A 10054-nucleotide genomic window follows, 5' to 3' on the forward strand; every position below is an offset into this window, starting at 1 on the left:
TATTCTGTGGAGTTGCCATTTATCAAATCATTCTCTCTCTGATCCACATGTACCCTTCATTTCCTCCTCTGCAAAAAGAGCTGGGCCTTTAGTTGTTTGTACTTTGCTGCCTGGAATGATTTTAACCGTTGCCAGTGGAGGGTACTAGAGGAGCGGAGAAGGAAAAGTAGGCATTTAACTTCCCTGGTGTTTCTCTGGCCACGCTGGCCAGTAGGTTTCTCTGGCATTTGTCTCCTTTAGTGAATAATTTTTTCAGCACTTGGTTCTTGCAATGCAGGGTAGCACCAGCTAGTTCAACAAGACCTCAGATGGCTTTGCTCAGAGTTCCCAAGTATGACTCTTACTTGTGGACAGCTTATCATAGAGGGCCAATTTCCTGCAGCTTCTCCCAGTCAGTGAACCAGGTTCACGACCTTTTGATTGAAGTCTGGATCTCAAGTCTGGGGTTGGGGGTGGGGGACCATAACCTGAGAGTGACTCTTCTGTGAATGATCAATCTGGGTTTGGGTGTAATGATATAATGATTACCCCTCGCATTTCCTATTCCAGTACTCTACAGAGTTCTCTCTCTTGTTATTAGCAAATCCCCTATGAATTTCAATTCCCTAGGATCATGGTTGGCAAACTCTTTAGTCAACAGAGCCAAATATCAACAGTACAACCATTGAAATTTCTTTTGAGAGCCAAAAACTGACTTCTGCACATGGGCCACGAAGTTTCAATCACACTGTTCATGCCCACATGTGGTATTTTGTAGAAGAGCCTTACTCAAGGGGCCAAAGAGCCACATGTGGCTCATGAGCCGCAGTTTGCCGACCACTGCCCCAGGATAAATAATAGTTATTTATATTAAACTTACCCTGTTCAAAATATGGTGTGGTTTCTGTCTTCTAGTAGGACCATGAGTGGTGCAGCCACTGGCACCTAAAACATCCTCACAAGTTCAAAAATAAACTCATAACCCAACCTTAAGAAAGTTCGGGTTTCTCCCCTATTTCCTATATTTTGAGCCACCCAAGAAAGAAGCTTTGAGTAGAATTTCTTTTGCTTCCTCTTAATTAAGTCATATGATCATATGATTCATAGGTTTGTGCATATACACACATGTTGACTCAATCTTAAGATTCTGTCAATTACATGATAGCATTTTCAGGATAATTCTCAAGTATAATACATGTGGCAGAAACTATGGATCTTTATAGTTTCTTTCAATGATGACTGCCTTGTTAATTTCCCCCATCTGAATCACTTTTGTCAACAGCTTGTCTCTGTTCTATGGTCAAACCATTTTAGTAATTTCCATCCTCTTGGCATTAAATAATTCCACCTTTTCCCATGACTACAGCTTAACTTGTGATTGTTCCTGAGAAATCACACAATTGAGCAGTGTGATACAAAAATAAATTATTCGTCATGCAACAATTCAATTCTAGTCTCATATTTACCACCATGAATTTTGAAAATGTTCCCCACAATTCTCAAATCTATATTACATGCTTCTCTCCCTTCACCTCTTACCACTTATATAAAATAAAATATATTTGGAGAGAGTACCAGTATGTTACAATCTCCATGGAATTATCAGTGCATGGTATGTCCTCATCATATTTTATTTTATTTTATTGATATTGTAGGTGAAGTATCTCAGTGTTATAGGCTTATACAATAAAACCAATTTGTTTTATAGCAATATTTATTTCCTTCTCTTACCACTTCAGTGTCTCCTTCTGAACCCATTCCTTCCCATCAGCACTTACATATTTTTAAGTATATTACATTACAAGGAAAAAATAAAAATAAGCATGATCACCCACAGAATACTAGTAATCCTCTTCATGCTTCTTATTCTCATTCAACATTCCCTTTCTCAAAAAACACCACTAACATCTAATTTGTTGATCAACCCAAAAGTCTGGATTTCCTTTCTCTTTCATTCTTGAACAATTGCAGAGACTCTTTATTCTAAACTTTTCTTTGGTCTGTTTAATTCTCTTTATTTCCACACCAACATAAAAATAATCTTTCATCAAATGTTATCTGGATTTTTGCAAGCTTCTTCTATTCACTATTAGCTACCATATTTATTTTTGTGTCTTTATTTAAATTGCCTTCATGAAAATAGTAATTATTAGATCATGTCAATTTCAGATTACTAGTAGCCTTATATATTTTCATGATCCTTTTAGGAAAAAAAAATTTGATTAGGACCCTTAAAAATTTCTTCTGAAAGCTTTCAAAATATCTATCTCCCCAAGATATCTCAATCAGCTTTCTCCTCTCCTCTACACTCCTCTGCTAAATAGAAGAATCTCTATTTCAATGGACTGCATCCTATTCTCCATATTCCACTGTTTCTGAATATGTGATCTTCTCCACACCTGGATATTTGCAAACATGTGTCATTAAGATCATATTTCCAAGGGTGATAATTATATCTACTTTAATTTGTTTGAAGAATAAAATAAATTTCCACTTTAAAATACAATGGTATAAAACTTGAGTGAGTACTAAATGGATCCCTATTTTATAAGGGTTTGTTGACTTCAGATAAACTTTCTAATGACTCAGCCAACAATTCATTTGAACTGTTTTATTATCTGTGTCACTTTTTATATGTTTATTTTAATGCTCTCTTTTATAATGTATTTAATTTATTTCCATATTGAACTTGGTTGAAGATAGAAATAATAAGCAACAATGACACTGAATTATAATGTTATTAATAATTCTGGAAATAGACAATAATATGACTCGTTATATTATATGTTGCCTTCATATTATTAATATCATGTATATCACATCAAGATGTCTCAACTTTTAAAACCAGTACCGCCCTAGCCAGTTTGGCTCAATGGATAGAGCATTGTCCTATAGACTGAACAGTCCCAAGTTTGATTCTGGGTTGCAAGCTTGATCCTAGTCCATGGTCGGGATAGCTATTATATTCATATGTTTTATATATTACACATGATGTGTTAATATGCTATTTGTGGTTTTAAATAATAATATAACATCCTTTCTACTATCTCATTATTTAGAAGCAAAATATAAACATTATTAAGATAAACACTCACTTATTTTAACAAAAAATATGTAAAAAATACAAGCAACTGCTTATGAAAGCATTTTATCTATATTAGGTACCATAAAATAGAATTATATTTTAGTCTACATTTTATTGTATCCCCAGACATACACCTTCTTTCCAAAAATAATCAACATACAATATCTAATTCATATATTTATCTTAAATAATTTTTTAAGTAAACAATATGCTTTTATTGTTGCTAAGTGGTTCCAAATTGCTTATCTAAAATATGTATAAAGATAGTGCATTTGTGTTGCTTTAAAAGATTTTATTAAAACATATCCACAATACAAACTAATTAAAAATAGGCTTCTCTATAATTTATAGTAATGCACCACATAAAATGACTTAAATTCTTAAGAGGATTTATAAGATTATATTGTACTATTAAAGAATCCCTTTGGCCTAAAATGAATAAAAGTGAATTACTCTAAAGAACCATGTTCTCTCATGCCTTAGGGCTTTCAATGATTATATTTCCTCCACCTTAAAAACTTGGCTCTATTCTTCTTTCAGGCTTTCTGTTTATTTTCTACACGCACATGAGTTCTACGTATTGGTTCTAAGTACAAATATCACTTCTTTCTAGCCTTCCCTTGCTCACCAGTCTTGCTTAGGTTACCTTGAACTTCTGTTTTAAAAATACACAGAATTATTTGGTGCTTATTTGATTTTCTGGAAATTTTTTAGGAACCAAGAGTTCAAAGAACTTACCTGCTTTTTCCCCCTATGGTTATACTCATCATTTAAATAGGTTTGGAGGGCTGGCAGGGGAGGGAGGGGGGAGTGATGTATGAATAAATAAATGGCCTTTTATATTTTCTATTTGTCTTCGAATTTGTTCTCCTCAAATTGTTTCTCTAGTAACTGCTAAAGTCATCAATCAAAAATGCTAACTATTTAGTCAATAGCACTAGTTCACTTACAGCTGAAGTTGCACCATTCTGTCTTTTTAATTGGGGATTTGCACTGGGGATTTATTTACAGTAGCAGATTCTTAGTTCATGCTCTCAAGGGTTCTGAATATATGGGCAGAGGGGAGCCTACGTGGTTTTCTGGCCAATCTTTAACAAACACTCTTATGCAGAATAAATATTGGTTCCTCTGAATGGTATGTAATGCCCACTGTTATCATTCATTTATCTATACAGCTACTATATTTCATAAAAACCATAACTTTTATACTTCACTGTTTGTACTTTTTTCCTCTTTTTAAAAAATCAGAAATTTCATTTCAAAATTTCGGATAAACACAAGCACTTGTCTCCACATTTTTAAATTGTTTTTCATATTTATTTAAGATATTCTGCATGTAGAATGGGCAGGAAAAATGCTCTATGCAATATACTATATTTTCACAAAAGTGTGTATGCTCACAGCATCAGAACACATCACCAATTTGTTTGGCTAGCTATAACCTTGGTTTTGGGTAGATTCCGCTTCGCAAGATGAACCACCAGATATGCCAAGCTATTTATTTTGGTATGCCTCTGTACTTAGTGTATTATATAGACACTATAACCCAGTGCATTAAATTTGTGCATGGGAGGGTGGCCCCTTAGCCTGGCCTGCACCCTCTTGCAATCTAGGACCCCTTGGGGGACTTCTGACTGCCATTTTAGGCCTGATCTCGCAGGGATACCTGCAGGATTGGGCCAAAACCAACAGTCAGGCAATCTGGGACTGCTGGCTCTTAACTGTTTGCCTGCCTGCCTGATTGCCCTTAACCACTCTGCCTGTCTGCCTGATCACCCCTACCGCCTCTGCTTGCCTGCCTGATTGCCCATAACCACTTCTGCCTGGGCCCCCACCACTGCAGCTTTGTCCAGAAGGATGTCTGGAAGGTTGTTTGGCTGTCTGGTCTAGTTATTACATTATGCCTTTATTATTGTAAATCCTTTGCCTCTGAGGGCTGCCCAAAGTGAAGTAAGTGTCCCTCTAGTTTTGCAACTGTTTTATTCATCTATATATTTTTTAACATTGAATGCAATACTCAGACTATCATATAACTCCAATTACTGCACTAAATACTTGCTACAATTTATCACTGTCACTTTAATAAGGGCTCAAGTAAGCAATATACATATAGCATCTCCCTCATGCCTTCCACCATCAAGGTGCTACCAGTTAGGAGATGAGGCAATTAGGGTTCAGAGATTTAAATTACCTAAGTTTAGACAGACAATTAGAATTGGGATTCTAAATAATCTAGCTATAAAGTCTAAATAGCAAGTAATTATAGAAAATCGCTAACTCTTCATGTAATGGACCACTTAATTAATCAGCAAGCCCTATGTTACATGGGCACTTAAACGAGTTTGTGCTTCTCTTAAATAACCTAATTATTACTAAAGGCTTTTCTACTTCAGGTTGTAGTATCATCAGTTGTTAATGTAATGACTTACTCTGTTGCCATGCTCTGTCCTTCAGCGTGAAGTCTAAGGGTTTCTTTATGTCAAACTTACTGAAGCAGCGAGCAACCGTTTTAGCTGTAGGGCAAAAGTTAGTTGTAAGATTTTAAGAAGGATCAGGTCAGACAGTTGGGCAGAGGATTTCTCTTGAATTCTAATTAAAAGAGAAATGAAATTACCAAGAAACGAGTGAAGAGAACCCAGCGGTCACATTTTTTTCTTATCATAAAACTTCATTATATGCTTTTTTAATGTTCTTTTTTGACTCATCAATTTATTATAAGATAAAAATTAACTATCACTGCCTTTCTGTACAAGTGCTTTTTTTACTCTCTATATTAAGGTTATTTTAACTACTTCTAATCATAATCATTAGGGATACTATAAGCCTTCATAATAAAATAAAGCCATTATAGTTTTTATGAATTTAGACATTGAAGGGGTCACACATATCTTCAGTAGATATGGTGAGAATACAAATTAATTTTCCCAAGTTGGAATTAATATTCAAAACAAAGCGATATGGCCAAGTCAAGATCTAAAACAGTAAGCAGTATTTATTATGATGCTGAATGCTATATGCAAATGTGTTTCCAGCTTAATATATGCTTAAGAAGCTATGTTAAATTATATTACTTTATCTTTATAAATATTAGAGTAATGATACCATTAAATTTATGTAGTCACTTTCTCCTTCTCCCTTCCTCTTTCTAAAGTAAATAAAAACATATTTATATTAACGAAGAAAGAAAGGGAGAAAGAAAGAAAGAAAGAAAGAAAGAAAGAAAGAAAGAAAGAAAGAAAGAAAGGGAGAAAGATGGAAGGAAGAAAGATGGAAGGAAGGAAGGAAGGAAGGAAGGAAGGAAGGAAGGAAGGAAGGAAGGAAGGAAGGAAGGAAGGGAAAGAGGGAGGGAGGGAGGGAAGGAAGGAAGGAAGGAAGGAAGGAAGGAAGGAAGGAAATAATCCAGCCCTGGTTAGTGTGGTTTAGTTACTTGAGTGTCACCCAGTGCACCAAAAGGTCGCTGTTTGATTCCTGGTCAGGGCACATGTTCAGGTGAAGGTTCAGTTACCAGTAGGGGGCATGTAGGAGGCAGTGGATAAATGTTTCTCACATTAAGGTTTCTTTCTCTCTCTCTCTCTCTCTCTCTCTCTCTCTCTCTCTCTCTCTCTCTCTCTCTCCTTATCCCTCCCTCTATCTAAAATCAGTAGAAACATATTTTTTAAGAAAAATATGTAGTCTATGTTTATTTTCATCTCCAAGTTTTTTCTGAGTCCAGGAATATGTTGAAATGACCGGTGGATATCTATTTTTCAGAGTTTTAGAATAACATTTTGACTATATAAAATCAAGTATTCTGAGCCTCAATTTCTTTATTTATAAAATGAATGTAAGAGATCAAAAGAAAACCTAATATTAATCCTCATGCTTGAAGGCACCCAAGGCTGAGGGCTTCACGTGATGCCGAGTCAGCCATAACTCCATGTGATCCTCCTGTTGCCCCAGTTTGGAGGTCAAGAGCCTGGACTCTCAAGTCAGAATTTTGGGGGATGATAATCTCCAGATGCTGGTCTTAACATCATTAGTTGTGAACTGGGACATTTTAGTTTAATCTCTGAATCTTAGAATGTTCATCTTCAAAATGAGGTAAGAATAACAATACCTCATAGGGATGTGAAGGCTAAGAGAGCTAATACATGTAAAAATGTGTAAATCAATGCCTGCCTAATAACTAGTAAATATTAGCAATTTTTGTGATTATAAAATATATAGTGTGTGAAAATGTATGTCCTCTTAAAGAAAATTAGTAATCACTACTTGAAGGAGGTAAATGTATATTGGCAACAATTCTCCATGAGTCTCCCAATTCCACGTCTTATAAGCAAAGACCTTTTATTCCAGATTGTCTTTCAAGGACCTTGTATAGTGACTAGCCTTTCAAGATAGAATAGTGACTTCATCGACAGCAAAAAGCAGGTTTGTTTACTTTATTGTCTAGTATAATAACAGTAATGATGTTTTTCAGAACAAAGGTTGAATAGGCTCATCAACCATTATTAAAAATTTCACCCATTTATGCTTAAGGTTCTTCTCCTATAGTGCCACCCACTGCTTTAGAGCTTGGGGAATGCTACTTTTCTGCTACTGCTGTTTGTGTAATAAACTGCTCTTTGCCTCTGATTTAGAGGTTTCATGTTCTCTGCCAGCAGCCATGAAACCATAACATGCTAACTTGTTAGCTTTCAAGTCGATAATCTCAGAGCCTTCACAGTGTTTGACATTTAACAAAATAGTAGGAGCATGGGTTTCTGTGCTAGGAAGGATGAGAATTTGGGGACAATTTATCAGGATTTGGGGAAAGTCCATGGGACTATGTGGTAAATAGGTTAACTAAATTTTACAGACAACTGCATCACAATAACTGGACTTACACTCTTTCCTGTGAATGAGGAAGAATTGTGTAGATGCTCGCAGGCCACACCAAGAAGTGAGTTCAAAGACAGCGGTTGGAACGGACTCTGGTTCTTGCTAAAGCTCCTTTGGAGGTGGGAACTAGCCCATGTGGTGATCAGCACCAGGTTCACCCCTCTTCAAAAACTATTACTAAGGCCCCTCTTGCAATCAGGAGTTACAGAGCCACACACCTCTGCTGACTACTAAGGAAGGAAAACTTGTGGCTTTTGAGGGCAAAAATAAGCAATCCATTTCAACTTTGGCTGGTTTATATAAAAGTTGAGGGGCTGGGACATGTGGTGCTTGTTAAGGAGAAATGGCCACAACGAGGTCATCTTAAAACCTAGCTCCTCCTGCAGTCGTTCATTCCAACCTTAACTGCACTCAAATAGGGCAGTAAAAAGTCAGAGTTTTTGTCATGGGGCCCAGCTATTGTGAGGGAGAGTTACCTTTGAAAGGAGAATTCCCTGAAACAGTGAGACTCCTGTGGAAAGTCATAAAGAAAAAATTAATCTGTGTCTAGTGAGCCTTTGGGAAATGAACAACTGGATGAAAGAATCCTAGCTAGGACTTGGCGAAAACCCCACAGCTTTGGAAAAATCTACTAGCTCTTAAAATAAGACATAAATAGGGCAGCAAATATTCTGGATTACGGTGAGCTTCTTAAAAATATATCACCACTCCGAGAGTCACTTAATACTTTTGAATAATACTTGTTTCCTTTTTTTTCTTTTTTTTTTCTTTTTTGCCAGAGTCTATATTCCTGGGACTATACTTATTGTGTAGTAGGCAGGTATTAACTTGCCTCCTTTCTAAAAACACTGTGACTTGCACCTTAAGGGTAAATATAAAAGACCTACATATTTTAAAGAAAATACTACCAGTAGATGATGTAGCCCTCAAGAAAAACACATAAATTTATTCAGAACCAAACTGCTTTCACTTACTCAGGGGAGCTTCCAGAGGGATAACTGACTCTATTTATGGGCATGTCATTGACAGCCTTCCCAGAGAGGGAGTCAGACAATCAGAAGAGATAGAATAAATTTTTTTTTTTGACTAGCTCAAAAGATCAAAGACATTACATTGTCTTTGGAAGATGTAAGACATTACCTTGTCCCTAGAAGGTGTGCATGTCATCTTCAACTCACTGACCAGTATCGTTATAGATGATGGAATTCTCTTAGACATCCCGATTGCTGGGCAGGATAGAGTCTCTATAATCACTTACACATCCTGGTTAATAGGTTGGGCCAAGTGAAAAAATCAATATAAAACCTTAAGGAGGAAGTCACCTGATTTATTAAGGTAGACCCTCATGGTTCATGATATTCATTCAGTTGGTTGGATTCAGTTCCTTGGAAGATGTGTTTGAGGTCAATAGTGTGCATTGGCCTCCTTTTTTTCTCTTTGCAATGCTACTGGTGATAAATTTAATTAAATAATGTATGAGACAATGTGAGTGAATTTTCCCACAACTCTGTAATTAATCAGAGAGACCAATATAATTGTGGGAAAATTCAATAGAAACGAAGATGGTGTACAAACAAGAGTTGGGTAGTGTTGGGCAGTACTTTTTCATGGATTTCTCATGTTTCCATATGCTTTGCACAAATCAAACTTTGCCTGCCTGTGTTGAAGACTATCTTTTCAAGGTTGGCTGTATGGAAAACTGGCCTGGAAAATAGATATAGTAGGTTTTTTTTATAGAAAAGGGGCAGGATTGCTCACTTTCTAGTGTAATAAAGATAATGCCTCCCCTTGTAAGGTGACCAGATCGTCCCACTTTGGGCAGGACAGTCCCGATTTTTAACAATTTTTCCCGAGTCCCGTGGCGTTTTAAAAAGTCCCGGTTTTTGGAAAGAATCTTTCCAATCTTTCCAAAAATCGGGACTTTTTTTTAAAAAAAACACTGTGGGACACGGGAAAATTTGTTAGAAATCAGGACTGTCCCACCAAAAGCGGGACGATCTGGTCACCTTACCCTTGGGGCAAATGTCAGACAGACATATGTCTGGTGTAACACATCTGGTTCCCTAAACTAGAGTTTCTTCCCTCTAACACACCCAGTGGGTATATTAATACCACATAGCCCTCTTTGTG

Source organism: Pipistrellus hanaki (assembly GCF_964339955.1).
Source record: "Pipistrellus hanaki genome assembly, chromosome: 4".
Classification (NCBI taxonomy): Eukaryota; Metazoa; Chordata; class Mammalia; order Chiroptera; family Vespertilionidae; genus Pipistrellus; species Pipistrellus hanaki.